This window comes from Hemiscyllium ocellatum, chromosome 3 (genome assembly GCF_020745735.1).
Source record: "Hemiscyllium ocellatum isolate sHemOce1 chromosome 3, sHemOce1.pat.X.cur, whole genome shotgun sequence".
NCBI classification, from domain to species: domain Eukaryota; kingdom Metazoa; phylum Chordata; class Chondrichthyes; order Orectolobiformes; family Hemiscylliidae; genus Hemiscyllium; species Hemiscyllium ocellatum.
In genome coordinates this window covers 72647372-72666266 of record NC_083403.1, presented here as the reverse complement: position 1 = coordinate 72666266, position 18895 = coordinate 72647372, and the positions used below count along the sequence as shown (strand labels likewise).

The 18895-nt window shown below is 47.4% G+C and overlaps 1 protein-coding gene across 1 annotated transcript in view; it reads right to left on the bottom strand.

Moving 5' to 3' along the window:
- The window catches only part of clvs2 (clavesin 2), a 131273-nt gene that overhangs the window by 90630 nt on the left and 21748 nt on the right, over positions 1–18895 (bottom strand). The gene's annotated exons all lie outside the window — the stretch shown is intronic.

Genomic DNA, 18895 nt, shown 5'->3' with positions numbered 1-18895 from the left:
GAGAGGGAGAGTGTCGGTGATATAATGAGGTTGGAGAGAACGTGTTGGTGATAGAATGAGGGTGGAGAGGGGGAGTATGTTGGTGATAGAATGAGAGTGGAGGGAGAGTTGGTGATAGAATGAGGGTGGAGAGAGAGTGTTGGTGATCGAAAGAAGGTGGAGAGAGTGTGTTGGTGATAGAATGAGAGTGGAGGGAGAGCTGGTGTTATAATGAAAGTGGAGAGAGAGTGTCGTTGATAGAATGAGAGTGGATAGGGAGAGTGTCGGTGATATAATGAGGGTGGAGAGGGAGAGTATTGGTGATATAATGAGGGTGGAGACAGTGTCGGTGATAGAATGAGGGTGGAGAGAGAGTCTCGGTGGGATAATAAGGGTGGAGAGAGTGTCAGTGATAGAATGAGGGTGGAGAGGGAGAGTGTTGGTGATATAATGAGGGTGGAGAGAGAGTGTCGGTGATAGAATGAAGATTGAGAGAGAGTGTTGGTGATATAATGAGGGTGGAGACTTTGGTGATATAATTAGGTTTGGAGAGAGAGTCGGTGTTATAATGAGGTGGGGGGAGTGTTGGTGATATAATGAGGGTGGAGAGACCTTTGATGATGAAATGAGCGTGGAGAGAGCATCGGTGATATAATGAGGGTGGAGAGAGAGTCTCGGTGGGATAATAAGGTTGGAGAGAGTGACAGTGGTAGAAAGAGGGTGGATAGAGTGTCAGTGATAGAATGAGGGTGGAGAGGGAGAGTGTCGGTGATAGAATGAGGTTTTGGGGAGAGTGTTGGTGTTATAATGAGGGTGTAGAGAACGTGTTGGTGATAGAATGTGGTTGGAGAGAGTGTGTTGGTGATAGAATGAGGGTTGAGAGTGAGTGTCGGTGATAGAATGAGGGTGAAGGGAGTGTTGGTGATATAATGAGGGTGGAGAGTTTGGTGATATAAGTACGTTTGGAGAGAGAGTCGGTGTTATAATGAGGTGGGGGGAGTGTTGGTGATAGAATGAGGGTGAAAAGAGCCTGTTGCTGTTAGAATGAGGGTGGAGAGGGAGAGTGTCGGTGATATAATGTGGGTGGAGAGAATGTTGGTGATATACTGAGTGTGGAGGGTGTGGTGATATAATGAGTGTGGAGGGAGAGTGTCGGTGATAGAATGAGGGTGGAGAGAGAGAGTGTCAGTGATATAATGAGGATGGAGATTGTGTTGGTAATACAAAGAGTTTTGGAGAGAGAGAGTGTCGGTGATATCAGGGTGAACAGTGTCTTGGTGATAGAATGAGGTTTGCAAAAGAGAATGTCAGTGATAGAATGAGGCTGGAGGGAGAGTTGGTGATATAATGAGGGTGGAGAGAGAGTTTGTTGGTGATAGAATGAGGGTGGAGGGAGAGTGTCGGTGATAGAATGAGGGTGAAGCGAGTGTTGGTGATATAATGAGGGTGGAGAGTTTGGTGATATAATTAGGTTTGGAGAGAGAGTCGGTGTTATCATGAGGTGGGGAGAGTGTTGGTGATAGAATGAGGGAGAGTGTCGGTGATATAATGAGGGTGGAGCGACTGTTGGTGATGAAATGAGCGTGGAGAGAGAGTCTCGGTGGGAGAATAAGGGTGGAGAGAGTGTCAGTGATAGAATGAGGGTGGATAGAGTGTCAGTGATTGAATGAGGGTGGAGAGAGTGTTGGTGATAGAATGAAGGTGGAGAGAGTGAGTTGGTGGTAGAATGAGGGTGGAGAGAGAGTGTCGGTGATATAATGAGGGTGGAGAGAGTGTCGGTGATAGAATGAGGATGGAGAGAGAGTGTCAGTAATATAATGAGGTGGAGTGAGTCGCGGTGATAGAATGAGGGTGGAGAGGGAGAGTGTCGGTGATAGAATGAGGGTGGATAGTGTGTCAGTGATAGAATGAGGGTGGATAGTGTGTCAGTGATAGAATGAGGGTGGAGAGAGTGTTGGTTATAGAATGAGGTTTTGGGGAGAGTGTCGGTGATATAATGAGGTTGGAGAGAACGTGTTGGCGATAGAATGAGGGTGGAGAGGGAGAGTATGTTGGTGATAGAATGAGAGTAGAAGGAGAGTTGGTGATAGAATGAGGGGGGAGAGAGAGTGTTGGTGATAGAATGAAGGTGGAGAGAGACTGTTGGTGATAGAAAGAAGGTGGAGAGAGTGTGTTGGTGATAGAATGAGAGTGGAGGGGGAGTTGATGATTAAATGAGGGTGGAGAGAGAGTGTCAGTGATAGAATGAGGGTGGAGAGTTTGGTGATATAATTAGGTTTGGAGAGAGAGTCGGTGTTACAATGAGGTGGGGGGAGTGTTGGTGATGGAATGAGTGTGGAGAGAGCCTGTTGCTGATCGAATGAGGGTGGACAGAGAGTATCGGTGATAGAATGAGGGTGGAGAGAGTGTTGGTGATAGACTGAGGGTGGAGAGAGTGTTGGTGATAGAATGAGGTTTTGGGGAGAGTGTCGGTGTTATAATGAGGGTGGAGAGAACGTGTCGGTGATAGAATGAGGGTGAAGGGAGTGTTGGTGATATAATGAGGGTGGAGAGTTTGGTGACATAATTAGGTTTGGAGAGAGAGTCGGTGTTATAATGAGGTGGGGGGAGTGTTGGTGATAGAATGAGGGTGGACAGAGAGTGTCGGTGATAGAATGAGGGTGGAGAGAGAGTGTTGGTGATAAAATGAAGGTGGAGAGAGTGTGTTGGTGATGAGGGTGGAGAGAGAGTGTGTTGGTGATAGAAAGAAAGTGGAGGGAGAGTTGGTGATAGAATGAGGGTGGAGAGAGAGTGTTGGTGATAGAATGAAGGTGGAAAGAGAGTGTTGGTGATAGAATGAAGGTGGAGAGAGTGTGTTGGTGATAGAATGAGGGTGGAGAAAGAGTGTGTTGGTGATAGAATGAGGGTGGAGGGAGAGTGTCAGTGATAGAATGAGGGTGGATAGAGTGTCAGTGATTGAATGAGGGTGGAGAGAGTGTTGGTGATAGAATGAAGGTGGAGAGAGTGAGTTGGTGGTAGAATGAGCGTGGAGAGGGAGAGTGTCGGTGATAGAATGAGGGTGGAGAGAGAGTCTCGGTGGGATAATAAGGGTGGAGAGAGTGTCAGTGATAGAATGAGGGTGGAGAGAGTGTTGGTGATGGACTGAGGGTAGAGAGAGTGTTGGTTATAGAATGAGGTTTTGGGGAGAGTGTCGGTGTTATAATGAGGGTGTAGAGAACGTGTTGGTGATAGAATGTGGTTGGAGAGAGTGTGTTGGTGATAGAATGAGTGTGGAGAGAGTGTTGGTGATGAAATGAGCGTGGAGAGAGTGTCGGTGACATAATGAGGGTGGAGAGAGTGTCGGTGGTAGAATGAGGGTGGATAGCGTGTCAGTGTTAGAATGAGGGTGGAGAGAGTGAGTTGGTGGTAGAATGAGGGTGGAGAGAGAGAGGGTCGGTGATATAATGAGGGTGAAGAGAGTGTTGGTGATGAAATGAGCGTGGAGAGAGTGTCGGTGATATAATGACGGTACAGAGAGTGTCAGTGATAGAATGAGGGTGGAGAGAGAGTCTCGGTGGGGTAATAAGGTTGGAGAGAGTGTCCGTGATAGAATGAGGGTGGATAGAGTGTCAGTGATAGACTGAGGGTGGAGAGAGTGTTGGTGATAGAATGAGGTTTTGGGGAGAGTGTCAGTGTTATAATGAGGGTGGAGAGAACGTGTTGGTGATAGAATGTGAGTGGAGGGAGAGTTGGTGATTGAATGAGGATGGAGACAGAGTGTCGATGATAGAATGAGGGTGGAGAGAGAGTCTCGGTGGGATAATAAGGGTGGAGAGAGTGTCAGTGATAGAATGAGGGTGGAGAGAGTGTCAGTGATAGAATGAGGGTGGAGAGAGAGTGTAGGTGATAGAATGAAGGAGGAGAGAGAGTGTCGGTGATATAATGAGGGTGGAGAGATGACGGTGATAGAATGAGGGTGGAGAGGGAGAGTGTCGGTGGGAGAATAAGGGTGGAGAGACTGTTGGTGATGAAATGAGCGTGGAGAGAGTGTCGGTGGTATAATGAAGGTGGAGAGAGAGTGTCGGTGATAGAATGAGGGTGGAGAGGGAGAGTATGTTGGTGATAGAATGAGAGTGGAGGGAGAGTTGGTGATAGAATGAAGGTGAAGAGAGACTGTTGGTGATAGAAAGAAGGTGGAGAGAGTGTGTTGGTGATAGAATGAGGATGGAGAGAGAGTATCGGTGATATAATGAGGGTGAAGGGAGTGTTGGTGATATAATGAGGGTGGAGAGTTTGGTGATATAATTAGGTTTGAAGAGAGTGTCGGTGTTATAATGAGGTGGGGAGAGTGTTGGTGATAAAATGAGGGTGGACAAAGAGTGTCGGTGATAGAATGAGGGTGGACAGAGAGTGTCGGTGATATAATGAGGGTGGAGAGACTGTTGGTGATGAAATGAGCGTGGAGAGAGTGTCGGTGATATACTGAAGGTGGAGAGAGAGTGTCAGTGATAGAATGAGGGTGGAGAGGGAGAGTGTCGGCCATATAATGAGGGTGGAGAGAGTGTCGGTGATAGAATGAGGGTGGAGAGAGAGTCTCGGTGGGATAATAAGGGTGGAGAGAGTGTCAGTGATAGAATGAGGGTGGATAAAGTGTCAGTGATAGAATGAGGGTGGAGAGAGTGTTGGTGATAGACTGAGGGTGGAGAGAGTGTTGGTGATAGACTGAGGGTGGAGAGAGTGTGTTGGTGATAGAATGAGGGTGAAGGGAGTGTTGGAGATATAATGAGGGTGGAGAGTTTGGTGACATAATTAGGTTCAGAGAGAGAGTTGGTGTTATAATGAGGCGGGGAGAGTGTTGGTGATAGAATGAGGGTGGAGAGAGAGTGTCGGTGATAGAATGAGGATGGAGAGTTTGGTGATATAATTAGGTTTGGAGAGAGAGTCGGTGTTATGAGGTGGGGGGAGTGTTGGTGATAGAATGAGGGTGGACAGAGAGTGTCGGTGATAGAATGAGGGTGGACAGAGAGTGTCGGTGATAGAATGAGGGTGGACAGAGAGTGTCGGTGATAGAATAAGGGTGGAGAGAGTGTCAGTCATGAAATAACCGTGGAGAGAGTGTCGGTGATATAATGAGGGTGGAGAGAGAGTCTCGGTGGGATAATAAGGTTGGAGAGAGTGTCAGTGGTAGAATGAGGGTGGATAGAGTGTCATGATAGAAAGAGGGTGGAGAGAGTGTTAGTGATAGACTGAGGTTGGAGAGAGTGTCAGTGATAGAATGAGGTTTTGGGGATAGTGTCGGTGTTATAATGAGGGTGGAGAGAACGTGTTGTTGATAGAATGAAGGTGGCGAGAGTGTGTTGGTGATAGAATGAAGGTGGAGAGAGATTGTCGTTGATAGAATGAGTGTGGAGAGAGTGTCGGTGACATAATGAGGGTGGAGAGAGTGTCGGTGGTAGAATGAGGGTGGATAGCGTGTCAGTGATAGAATGAGGGTGGAGAGAGTGAGTTGGTGGTAGAATGAGGGTGGAGAGAAAGAGGGTCGGTGATATAATGAGCGTGAAGAGAGTGTTGGTGATGAAATGAGCGTGGAGAGAGTGTCAGTGATAGAATGAGGGTGGAGAGAGAGTCTCGGTGGTGGAATAAGTTTGGAGAGAGTGTCCGTGATAGAATGAGGGTGGATAGAGTGTCAGTGATATAATGAGGGTGGAGAGAGTGTTGGTGATATGAGGGTGGAGAGAGTGTTGGTGATAGTGTAAGATTTGTGAGAGTGTCTTTGATAGAATGAGGGTGGAGGGAGAGAATGTTGATGATAGATTGAGGTTGGAGAGTGTGTTGGTGATAGAATGAGAGTGGAGGGAGATTGTCGGTGATAGAAGAAAGTGGAGAGAGTGTTGGTTATAGAATGGGTGTGGAGAGAGAGTATGTTGGTGATATAATGAGGGTGGAGTGAGTGTCGGTGATAGAACGAGGGTGGAGAGGGAGAGTGTCGGTGATATAATGAGGGTGAAGAGTGTGTTGGTGATGAAATGAGCGTGGAGAGAGTGTCGGTGATATAATGAGGGTGGAGAGAGTGTTGGTGATAGACTGAGGGTGGAGAGAATGTTGGTGATAGAATGAGGTTTTGGGGAGAGTGTCGGTGTTATAATGAGGGTGTAGAGAACGTGTTGGTGATAGAATGTGGTTGGAGAGAGTGTGTTGGTGATAGAATGAGGGTGGAGAGAGAGTGTCGGTGATAGAATGAGGGTGAAGGGAGTGTTGGTGATATAATGAGGGTGGAGAGTTTGGTGATATAATTAGGTTTGGAGAGAGAGTCGGTGTTATAATGAGGTGGGGAGAGTGTCGGTGATAGAATGAGGGTGGAGTGGGAGAGTGTCGGTGATATAATGAGGGTGGAGAGAACGTGTTGGTGATAGAATGAGGGTGGAGAGAGAGTGTAGGTGATAGAATGAAGGAGGAGAGAGAGTGTCGGTGATAGAATGAGGGTGGAGAGATGACGGTGATAGAATGAGGGTGGAGAGGGAGAGTGTCGGTGGGAGAATAAGGGTGGAGACTGTTGGTGATGAAATGAGCGTGGAGAGAGTGTCGGTGGTATAATGAAGGTGGAGAGAGAGTGTCGGTGATAGAATGAGGGTGGAGAGGGAGAGTATGTTGGTGATAGAATGAGAGTGGAGGGAGAGTTGGTGATAGAATGAGGGTGGAGAGAGAGAGAGTTGGTGATAGAATGAAGGTGAAGAGAGACTGTTGGTGATAGAAAGAAGGTGGAGAGAGTGTGTCGGTGATATAATGAGGGTGAAGGGAGTGTTGGTGATATAATGAGGGTGGAGAGTTTGGTGATATAATTAGGTTTGAAGAGAGTGTCGGTGTTATAATGAGGTGGGGAGAGTGTCGGTGATAGAATGAGGGTGGACAGAGAGTGTCGGTGATATAATGAGGGTGGAGAGACTGTTGGTGATGAAATGAGCGTGGAGAGAGTGTCGGTGATATACTGAAGGTGGAGAGAGAGTGTCAGTGATAGAATGAGGGTGGAGAGGGAGAGTGTCGGCCATATAATGAGGGTGGAGAGAGTGTCGGTGATAGAATGAGGGTGGAGAGAGAGTCTCGGTGGGATAATAAGGGTGGAGAGAGTGTCAGTGATAGAATGAGGGTGGATAAAGTGTCAGTGATAGAATGAGGGTGGAGAGAGTGTTGGTGATAGACTGAGGGTGGAGAGAGTGTTGGTGATAGAATGAGGGTGGAGAGAGTGTGTTGGTGATAGAATGAGGGTGAAGGGAGTGTTGGAGATATAATGAGGGTGGAGAGTTTGGTGACATAATTAGGTTCAGAGAGAGAGTTGGTGTTATAATGAGGTGGGGAGAGTGTTGGTGATAGAATGAGGGTGGACAAAGAGTGTCGGTGATAGACTGAGGTTTGGGAGAGAGTGTCAGTGATATAATGAGGGTGGAGAGAACGTGTTGGTGATAGAATGAGGATGGAGAGTTTGGTGATATAATTAGGTTTGGAGAGAGAGTCGGTGTTATGAGGTGGGGGGAGTGTTGGTGATAGAATGAGGGTGGACAGAGAGTGTCGGTGATAGAATGAGGGTGGAGAGGGAGAGTGTCGGTGGGAGAATAAGGGTGGAGAGAGTGTCAGTGATGAAATAACCGTGGAGAGAGTGTCGGTGATATAATGAGGGTGGAGAGAGAGTCTCGGTGGGATAATAAGTTTGGAGAAAGTGTCAGTGGTAGAATGAGGGTGGATAGAGTGTCATGATAGAAAGAGGGTGGAGAGAGTGTTAGTGATAGACTGAGGTTGGAGAGAGTGTCAGTGATAGAATGAGGTTTTGGGGATAGTGTCGGTGTTATAATGAGGGTGGAGAGAACGTGTTGTTGATAGAATGAAGGTGGCGAGAGTGTGTTGGTGATAGAATGAAGGTGGAGAGAGATTGTCGTTGATAGAATGAGTGTGGAGAGAGTGTCGGTGACATAATGAGGGTGGAGAGTGTGTCGGTGGTAGAATGAGGGTGGATAGCGTGTCAGTGATAGAATGAGGGTGGAGAGAGTGAGTTGGTGGTAGAATGAGGGTGGAGAGAAAGAGGGTCGGTGATATAATGAGCGTGAAGAGAGTGTTGGTGATGAAATGAGCGTGGAGAGAGTGTCAGTGATAGAATGAGGGTGGAGAGAGTGTCTCGGTGGTGGAATAAGGTTGGAGAGAGTGTCCGTGATAGAATGAGGGTGGATAGAGTGTCAGTGATATAATGAGGGTGGAGAGAGTGTTGGTGATATGAGAGTGGAGAGAGTGTTGGTGATAGTGTAAGATTTGTGAGAGTGTCTTTGATAGAATGAGGGTGGAGAGAGAGAATGTTGATGATAGATTGAGGTTGGAGAGTGTGTTGGTGATAGAATGAGAGTGGAGGGAGATTGTCGGTGATAGAAGAAAGTGGAGAGAGTGTTGGTTATAGAATGGGTGTGGAGAGAGAGTGTGTTGGTGATAGAATGAGAGTGGAGGGGGAGTGTCGGTGATATAATGAGGGTGGAGTGAGTGTCGGTGATAGAACGAGGGTGGAGAGGGAGAGTGTCGGTGATATAATGAGGGTGAAGAGTGTGTTGGTGATGAAATGAGCGTGGAGAGAGTGTCGGTGATATAATGAGGGTGGAGAGAGTGTTGGTGATAGACTGAGGGTGGAGAGAATGTTGGTGATAGAATGAGGTTTTGGGGAGAGTGTCGGTGTTATAATGAGGGTGTAGAGAACGTGTTGGTGATAGAATGTGGTTGGAGAGAGTGTGTTGGTGATAGAATGAGGGTGGAGAGAGAGTGTCGGTGATAGAATGAGGGTGAAGGGAGTGTTGGTGATATAATGAGGGTGGAGAGTTTGGTGATATAATTAGGTTTGGAGAGAGAGTCGGTGTTATAATGAGGTGGGGAGAGTGTCGGTGATAGAATGAGGGTGGAGTGGGAGAGTGTCGGTGATATAATGAGGGTGGAGAGAACGTGTTGGTGATAGAATGAGGGTGGAGAGAGAGTGTAGGTGATAGAATGAAGGAGGAGAGAGAGTGTCGGTGATAGAATGAGGGTGGAGAGATGACGGTGATAGAATGAGGGTGGAGAGGGAGAGTGTCGGTGGGAGAATAAGGGTGGAGACTGTTGGTGATGAAATGAGCGTGGAGAGAGTGTCGGTGGTATAATGAAGGTGGAGAGAGAGTGTCGGTGATAGAATGAGGGTGGAGAGGGAGAGTATGTTGGTGATAGAATGAGAGTGGAGGGAGAGTTGGTGATAGAATGAGGGTGGAGAGAGAGAGAGTTGGTGATAGAATGAAGGTGAAGAGAGACTGTTGGTGATAGAAAGAAGGTGGAGAGAGTGTGTCGGTGATATAATGAGGGTGAAGGGAGTGTTGGTGATATAATGAGGGTGGAGAGTTTGGTGATATAATTAGGTTTGAAGAGAGTGTCGGTGTTATAATGAGGTGGGGAGAGTGTCGGTGATAGAATGAGGGTGGACAGAGAGTGTCGGTGATATAATGAGGGTGGAGAGACTGTTGGTGATGAAATGAGCGTGGAGAGAGTGTCGGTGATATACTGAAGGTGGAGAGAGAGTGTCAGTGATAGAATGAGGGTGGAGAGGGAGAGTGTCGGCCATATAATGAGGGTGGAGAGAGTGTCGGTGATAGAATGAGGGTGGAGAGAGAGTCTCGGTGGGATAATAAGGGTGGAGAGAGTGTCAGTGATAGAATGAGGGTGGATAAAGTGTCAGTGATAGAATGAGGGTGGAGAGAGTGTTGGTGATAGACTGAGGGTGGAGAGAGTGTTGGTGATAGAATGAAGGTGGAGAGAGTGTGTTGGTGATAGAATGAGGGTGAAGGGAGTGTTGGAGATATAATGAGGGTGGAGAGTTTGGTGACATAATTAGGTTCAGAGAGAGAGTTGGTGTTATAATGAGGTGGGGAGAGTGTTGGTGATAGAATGAGGGTGGACAAAGAGTGTCGGTGATAGACTGAGGTTTGGGAGAGAGTGTCAGTGATATAATGAGGGTGGAGAGAACGTGTTGGTGATAGAATGAGGATGGAGAGTTTGGTGATATAATTAGGTTTGGAGAGAGAGTCGGTGTTATGAGGTGGGGGGAGTGTTGGTGATAGAATGAGGGTGGACAGAGAGTGTCGGTGATAGAATGAGGGTGGAGAGGGAGAGTGTCGGTGGGAGAATAAGGGTGGAGAGAGTGTCAGTGATGAAATAACCGTGGAGAGAGTGTCGGTGATATAATGAGGGTGGAGAGAGAGTCTCGGTGGGATAATAAGTTTGGAGAAAGTGTCAGTGGTAGAATGAGGGTGGATAGAGTGTCATGATAGAAAGAGGGTGGAGAGAGTGTTAGTGATAGACTGAGGTTGGAGAGAGTGTCAGTGATAGAATGAGGTTTTGGGGATAGTGTCGGTGTTATAATGAGGGTGGAGAGAACGTGTTGTTGATAGAATGAAGGTGGCGAGAGTGTGTTGGTGATAGAATGAAGGTGGAGAGAGATTGTCGTTGATAGAATGAGTGTGGAGAGAGTGTCGGTGACATAATGAGGGTGGAGAGAGTGTCAGTGATAGAATGAGGGTGGATAAAGTGTCAGTGATAGAATGAGGGTGGAGAGAGTGTTGGTGATAGACTGAGGGTGGAGAGAGTGTTGGTGATAGAATGAAGGTGGAGAGAGTGTGTTGGTGATAGAATGAGGGTGAAGGGAGTGTTGGAGATATAATGAGGGTGGAGAGTTTGGTGACATAATTAGGTTCAGAGAGAGAGTTGGTGTTATAATGAGGTGGGGAGAGTGTTGGTGATAGAATGAGGGTGGACAAAGAGTGTCGGTGATAGACTGAGGTTTGGGAGAGAGTGTCAGTGATATAATGAGGGTGGAGAGAACGTGTTGGTGATAGAATGAGGATGGAGAGTTTGGTGATATAATTAGGTTTGGAGAGAGAGTCGGTGTTATGAGGTGGGGGGAGTGTTGGTGATAGAATGAGGGTGGACAGAGAGTGTCGGTGATAGAATGAGGGTGGAGAGGGAGAGTGTCGGTGGGAGAATAAGGGTGGAGAGAGTGTCAGTGATGAAATAACCGTGGAGAGAGTGTCGGTGATATAATGAGGGTGGAGAGAGAGTCTCGGTGGGATAATAAGTTTGGAGAAAGTGTCAGTGGTAGAATGAGGGTGGATAGAGTGTCATGATAGAAAGAGGGTGGAGAGAGTGTTAGTGATAGACTGAGGTTGGAGAGAGTGTCAGTGATAGAATGAGGTTTTGGGGATAGTGTCGGTGTTATAATGAGGGTGGAGAGAACGTGTTGTTGATAGAATGAAGGTGGCGAGAGTGTGTTGGTGATAGAATGAAGGTGGAGAGAGATTGTCGTTGATAGAATGAGTGTGGAGAGAGTGTCGGTGACATAATGAGGGTGGAGAGAGTGTCGGTGGTAGAATGAGGGTGGATAGCGTGTCAGTGATAGAATGAGGGTGGAGAGAGTGAGTTGGTGGTAGAATGAGGGTGGAGAGAAAGAGGGTCGGTGATATAATGAGCGTGAAGAGAGTGTTGGTGATGAAATGAGCGTGGAGAGAGTGTCAGTGATAGAATGAGGGTGGAGAGAGTGTCTCGGTGGTGGAATAAGGTTGGAGAGAGTGTCCGTGATAGAATGAGGGTGGATAGAGTGTCAGTGATATAATGAGGGTGGAGAGAGTGTTGGTGATATGAGAGTGGAGAGAGTGTTGGTGATAGTGTAAGATTTGTGAGAGTGTCTTTGATAGAATGAGGGTGGAGAGAGAGAATGTTGATGATAGATTGAGGTTGGAGAGTGTGTTGGTGATAGAATGAGAGTGGAGGGAGATTGTCGGTGATAGAAGAAAGTGGAGAGAGTGTTGGTTATAGAATGGGTGTGGAGAGAGAGTGTGTTGGTGATAGAATGAGAGTGGAGGGGGAGTGTCGGTGATATAATGAGGGTGGAGTGAGTGTCGGTGATAGAACGAGGGTGGAGAGGGAGAGTGTCGGTGATATAATGAGGGTGAAGAGTGTGTTGGTGATGAAATGAGCGTGGAGAGAGTGTCGGTGATATAATGAGGGTGGAGAGAGTGTTGGTGATAGACTGAGGGTGGAGAGAATGTTGGTGATAGAATGAGGTTTTGGGGAGAGTGTCGGTGTTATAATGAGGGTGTAGAGAACGTGTTGGTGATAGAATGTGGTTGGAGAGAGTGTGTTGGTGATAGAATGAGGGTGAAGGGAGTGTTGGTGATATAATGAGGGTGGAGAGTTTGGTGATATAATTAGGTTTGGAGAGAGAGTCGGTGTTATAATGAGGTGGGGAGAGTGTCGGTGATAGAATGAGGGTGGAGTGGGAGAGTGTCGGTGATATAATAAGGGTGGAGAGACTGTTGGTGATGAAATGAGCGTGGAGAGAGTGTCAGTGATAGAATGAGGGTGGATAAAGTGTCAGTGATAGAATGAGGGTGGAGAGAGTGTTGGTGATAGACTGAGGGTGGAGAGAGTGTTGGTGATAGAATGAAGGTGGAGAGAGTGTGTTGGTGATAGAATGAGGGTGAAGGGAGTGTTGGAGATATAATGAGGGTGGAGAGTTTGGTGACATAATTAGGTTCGGAGAGAGAGTTGGTGTTATAATGAGGTGGGGAGAGTGTTGGTGATAGAATGAGGGTGGACAGAGAGTGTCGGTGATAGAATGAGGGTGGAGAGAGAGTGTCGGTGATATAATGAGGGTGGAGAGACTGTTGGTGATGAAATGAGCGTGGAGAGAGTGTCGGTGATATGCTGAAGGTGGAGAGAGAGTGTCAGTGATAGAATGAGGGTGGAGAGGGAGAGTGTCGGCGATATAATGAGGGTGGAGAGAGTGTCAGTGATAGAATGAGGGTGGATAAAGTGTCAGTGATAGAATGAGGGTGGAGAGAGTGTTGGTGATAGACTGAGGGTGGAGAGAGTGTTGGTGATAGAATGAAGGTGGAGAGAGTGTGTTGGTGATAGAATGAGGGTGGAGAGAGTGTCGGTGATAGAATGAGCGTGGAGAGGGAGAGTGTCGGTGATAGAATGAGGGTGGAGAGTTTGGTGATATAATTAGGTTTGGAGAGAGAGTCGGTGTTATGAGGTGGGGGGAGTGTTGGTGATAGAATGAGGGTGGACAGAGAGTGTCGGTGATATAATGAGGGTGGAGAGAGTGTCAGTGATAGAATGAGAGTGGAGAGAGAGATGTGTCAGTGATAGAATGAGGGTGGAGAGAGTGTTGATGATAGACTGAGGGTGGAGAGAGTGTTGGTGATAGAATGAGGTTTTGGGGAGAGTGTCGGTGTTATAATGAGGGTGGAGAGAACGTGTTGGTGATAGAATGTGGGTGGAGAGAGAGTGTGTTGGTGATAGAATGAGAGCAGAAGGAGAGTTGGTGATAGAATGAGGGTGGAGAGAGAGTGTAGGTGATAGAATGAAGGAGGAGAGAGAGTGTCGGTGATAGAATGAGGGTGGAGAGATGACGGTGATAGAATGAGGGTGGAGAGGGAGAGTGTCGGCGGAAGAATAAGGGTGGAGAGAGTGTCAGTGATGAAATAAGCGTGGAGAGAGTGTCGGTGATATAATGAGGGTGGAGAGAGAGTCTCGGTGGGATAATAAGGTTGGAGAGAGTGTCAGTGGTAGAATGAGGGTGGATAGAGTGTCAGTGATAGAAAGAGGGTGGAGAGAGTGTTGGTGATAGAATGAGGTTTTGGGGAGAGTGTCAGTGTTATAATGAGGGTGTAGAGAACGTGTTGGTGATAGAATGTGGTTGGAGAGTGTGTGTTGGTGATAGAATGAGGGTGGAGCGAGAGTGTCGGTGATAGAATGAGGGTGAAGGGAGTGTTGGTGATATAATGAGGGTGGAGAGTTTGGTGATATAAGTACGTTTGGAGAGAGAGTTGGTGTTATAATGAGGTGGGGGGAGTGTTGGTGATAGAATGAGGGTGGAGAGAGTGTTGCTGATAGACTGAGGGTGGAGAGAGTGTTGGTGATAGAATGAGGTTTTGGGGAGAGTGTCGGTGTTATAATGAGGGTGGAGAGAACGTGTTGGTGATAGAATGTGAGTGGAGGGAGAGTTGGTGATTGAATGAGGATGGAGACAGAGTGTCGATGATAGAATGAGGGTGGAGAGAGTGTCTCGGTGGGATAATAAGGGTGGAGAGAGTGTCAGTGATAGAATGAGGGTGGAGAGAGTGTCAGTGATAGAATGAGGGTGGAGAGAGTGTTGGTGATAGAATGAGGGTGGAGAGAGTGTTGGTGATATAATGAGGGTGGAGAGAGTGTTGGTGACAGAATGAGTGTGGAGAGAAAGAGAGTGTCGGTGATAGAATAAGGGTGGAAAGAGTGCTGGTGATCAAATGTGGGTGGAGAGAGAGTGTTGATGGTATAATGAGGGTGGAGAGAGGGTTGGTGATAGAATGTGTGTGGAGAGAGAGAATGTCGGTGTTAGAATAAGGGCGGAGAGAGTGTTGGTGATATGATGAGGGTGGAGAGAGCGTGTTGGTGATAGAATGAGGGTGGAGAGAGAGTGTTAGTGATAGAATGTGGATGGAGAGAGAGTGTTGGTGATATAATGAGGGTGGAGAGAGTGTTGGTGATATGAGGGTGGAGAGAGTGTTGGTGATAGTGTAAGATTTGTGAGAGTGTCTTTGATAGAATGAGGGTGGAGAGAGAGAATGTTGGTGATAGATTGAGGTTGGAGAGTGTGTTGGTGATAGAATGAGAGTGGAGGGAGATTGTCGGTGATAGAAGAAAGTGGAGAGAGTGTTGGTTATAGAATGGGTGTGGAGAGAGAGTGTGTTGGTGATAGAATGAGGGTGGAGAGTTTGGTGATATAATTAGGTTTGGAGAGAGAGTCGGTGTTATAATGAGGTGGGGAGAGTGTCGGTGATAGAATGAGGGTGGAGTGGGAGAGTGTCGGTGATATAATAAGGGTGGAGAGACTGTTGGTGATGAAATGAGCGTGGAGAGAGTGTCGGTGATAGAATGAGGGTGGAGAGGGAGAGTGTCGGTGATAGAATGAGGGTGGAGAGAGTGTCAGTGATAGAATGAGGGTGGATAGTGTGTCAGTGATAGAATGAGGGTGGAGAGTGTGTTGGTGATGGACTGAGGGTGGAGAGAGTGTTGGTTATAGAATGAGGTTTTGGGGAGAGTGTCAGTGATATAATGAGGGTGGAGAGAACGTGTTGGTGATAGAATGAGAGTGGAGGGAGAGTTGGTGATAGAATGTGGGTGGAGAGAGTGTTGGTGATAGAATGAGGGTGGAGAGTGTGTTGGTGATGGACTGAGGGTGGAGAGAGTGTTGGTGATAGAATGAGGGTGGAGAGTGTGTTGGTGATGGACTGAGGGTGGGGAGAGTGTCGGTGATAGAATGAGGGTGGAGTGGGAGAGTGTCAGTGATATAATGAGGGTGGAGAGAACGTGTTGGTGATAGAATGAGGGTGGAGAGAGTATGTTGGTGATAGAATGAGAGTGGAGGGAGAGTTGGTGATAGAATGAGGGTGGAGAGAGAGTGTCGGTGATAGAATGAGGGTGGAGAGTTTGGTGATATAATTAGGTTTGGAGAGAGAGTCGGTGTTATGAGGTGGGGGGAGTGTTGGTGATAGAATGAGGGTGGACAGAGAGTGTCGGTGATATAATGAGGGTGGAGAGATGTGTCAGTGATAGAATGAGGGTGGAGAGAGTGTTGGTGATAGACTGAGGGTGGAGAGAGTGTTGGTGATAGAATGAGGTTTTGGGGAGAGTGTCGGTGTTATAATGAGGGTGGAGAGAACGTGTTGGTGATAGAATGTGGGTGTAGAGTTTGGTGATATAATTAGGTTTGAAGAGAGTGTCGGTGTTATAATGAGGTGGGGAGAGTGTTGGTGATAAAATGAGGGTGGACAGAGAGTGTCGGTGATAGAATGAGGGTGGACAGAGAGTGTCGGTGATATAATGAGGGTGGAGAGTCTGTTGGTGATGAAATGAGCGTGGAGAGAGTGTCGTTGATATACTGAAGGTGGAGAGAGAGTGTCAGTGATAGAATGAGGGTGGAGAGGGAGAGTGTCGGCGATATAATGAGGGTGGAGAGAGTGTCGGTGATAGAATGAGGGTGGATAAAGTGTCATTGATAGAATGAGGGTGGAGAGAGTGTTGGTGATAGACTGAGGGTGGAGAGAGTGTTGGTGATAGAATGAAGGTGGAGAGAGTGTGTTGGTGATAGAATGAGGGTGAAGGGAGTGTTGGTGATATAATGAGGGTGGAGAGTTTGGTGACATAATTAGGTTCGGAGAGAGAGTTGGTGTTATAATGAGGTGGGGAGAGTGTTGGTGATAGAATGAGGGTGGACAAAGAGTGTCGGTGATAGACTGAGGTTTGGGAGAGAGTGTCAGTGATATAATGAGGGTGGAGAGAACGTGTTGGTGATAGAATGAGGGTGGAGAGAGTATGTTGGTGATAGAATGAGAGTGGAGGGAGAGTTGGTGATAGAATGAGGGTGGAGAGAGAGTGTCGGTGATAGAATGAGGGTGGAGAGTTTGGTGATATAATTAGGTTTGGAGAGAGAGTCGGTGTTATGAGGTGGGGGGAGTGTTGGTGATAGAATGAGGGTGGACAGAGAGTGTCGGTGATATAATGAGGGTGGAGAGATGTGTCAGTGATAGAATGAGGGTGGAGAGAGTGTTGGTGATAGACTGAGGGTGGAGAGAGTGTTGGTGATAGACTGAGGGTGGAGAGAGTGTTGGTGATAGAATGAGGTTTTGGGGAGAGTGTCGGTGTTATAATGAGGGTGGAGAGAACGTGTTGGTGATAGAATGTGGGTGTAGAGAGAGTGTGTTGGTGATAGAATGAGAGCAGAAGGAGAGTTGGTGATATAATGAGGGTGGAGTGAGTGTCGGTGATAGAACGAGGGTGGAGAGGGAGAGTGTCGGTGATATAATGAGGGTGAAGAGTGTGTTGGTGATGAAATGAGCGTGGAGAGAGTGTCGGTGATATAATGAGGGTGGAGAGAGTGTTGGTGATAGACTGAGGGTGGAGAGAATGTTGGTGATAGAATGAGGTTTTGGGGAGAGTGTCGGTGTTATAATGAGGGTGTAGAGAACGTGTTGGTGATAGAATGTGGTTGGAGAGAGTGTGTTGGTGATAGAATGAGGGTGGAGAGAGAGTGTCGGTGATAGAATGAGGGTGAAGGGAGTGTTGGTGATATAATGAGGGTGGAGAGTTTGGTGATATAATTAGGTTTGGAGAGAGAGTCGGTGTTATAATGAGGTGGGGAGAGTGTCGGTGATAGAATGAGGGTGGAGTGGGAGAGTGTCGGTGATATAATGAGGGTGGAGAGAACGTGTTGGTGATAGAATGAGGGTGGAGAGAGAGTGTAGGTGATAGAATGAAGGAGGAGAGAGAGTGTCGGTGATAGAATGAGGGTGGAGAGATGACGGTGATAGAATGAGGGTGGAGAGGGAGAGTGTCGGTGGGAGAATAAGGGTGGAGACTGTTGGTGATGAAATGAGCGTGGAGAGAGTGTCGGTGGTATAATGAAGGTGGAGAGAGAGTGTCGGTGATAGAATGAGGGTGGAGAGGGAGAGTATGTTGGTGATAGAATGAGAGTGGAGGGAGAGTTGGTGATAGAATGAGGGTGGAGAGAGAGAGAGTTGGTGATAGAATGAAGGTGAAGAGAGACTGTTGGTGATAGAAAGAAGGTGGAGAGAGTGTGTCGGTGATATAATGAGGGTGAAGGGAGTGTTGGTGATATAATGAGGGTGGAGAGTTTGGTGATATAATTAGGTTTGAAGAGAGTGTCGGTGTTATAATGAGGTGGGGAGAGTGTCGGTGATAGAATGAGGGTGGACAGAGAGTGTCGGTGATATAATGAGGGTGGAGAGACTGTTGGTGATGAAATGAGCGTGGAGAGAGTGTCGGTGATATACTGAAGGTGGAGAGAGAGTGTCAGTGATAGAATGAGGGTGGAGAGGGAGAGTGTCGGCCATATAATGAGGGTGGAGAGAGTGTCGGTGATAGAATGAGGGTGGAGAGAGAGTCTCGGTGGGATAATAAGGGTGGAGAGAGTGTCAGTGATAGAATGAGGGTGGATAAAGTGTCAGTGATAGAATGAGGGTGGAGAGAGTGTTGGTGATAGACTGAGGGTGGAGAGAGTGTTGGTGATAGACTGAAGGTGGAGAGAGTGTGTTGGTGATAGAATGAGGGTGAAGGGAGTGTTGGAGATATAATGAGGGTGGAGAGTTTGGTGACATAATTAGGTTCAGAGAGAGAGTTGGTGTTATAATGAGGTGGGGAGAGTGTCGGTGATAGACTGAGGTTTGGGAGAGAGTGTCAGTGATATAATGAGGGTGGAGAGAACGTGTTGGTGATAGAATGAGGATGGAGAGTTTGGTGATATAATTAGGTTTGGAGAGAGAGTCGGTGTTATGAGGTGGGGGGAGTGTTGGTGATAGAATGAGGGTGGACAGAGAGTGTCGGTGATAGAATGAGGGTGGAGAGGGAGAGTGTCGGTGGGAGAATAAGGGTGGAGAGAGTGTCAGTGATGAAATAACCATGGAGAGAGTGTCGGTGATATAATGAGGGTGGAGAGAGAGTCTCGGTGGGATAATAAGTTTGGAGAAAGTGTCAGTGGTAGAATGAGGGTGGATAGAGTGTCATGATAGAAAGAGGGTGGAGAGAGTGTTAGTGATAGACTGAGGTTGGAGAGAGTGTCAGTGATAGAATGAGGTTTTGGGGATAGTGTCGGTGTTATAATGAGGGTGGAGAGAACGTGTTGTTGATAGAATGAAGGTGGCGAGAGTGTGTTGGTGATAGAATGAAGGTGGAGAGAGATTGTCGTTGATAGAATGAGTGTGGAGAGAGTGTCGGTGACATAATGAGGGTGGAGAGAGTGTCGGTGGTAGAATGAGGGTGGATAGCGTGTCAGTGATAGAATGAGGGTGGAGAGAGTGAGTTGGTGGTAGAATGAGGGTGGAGAGAAAGA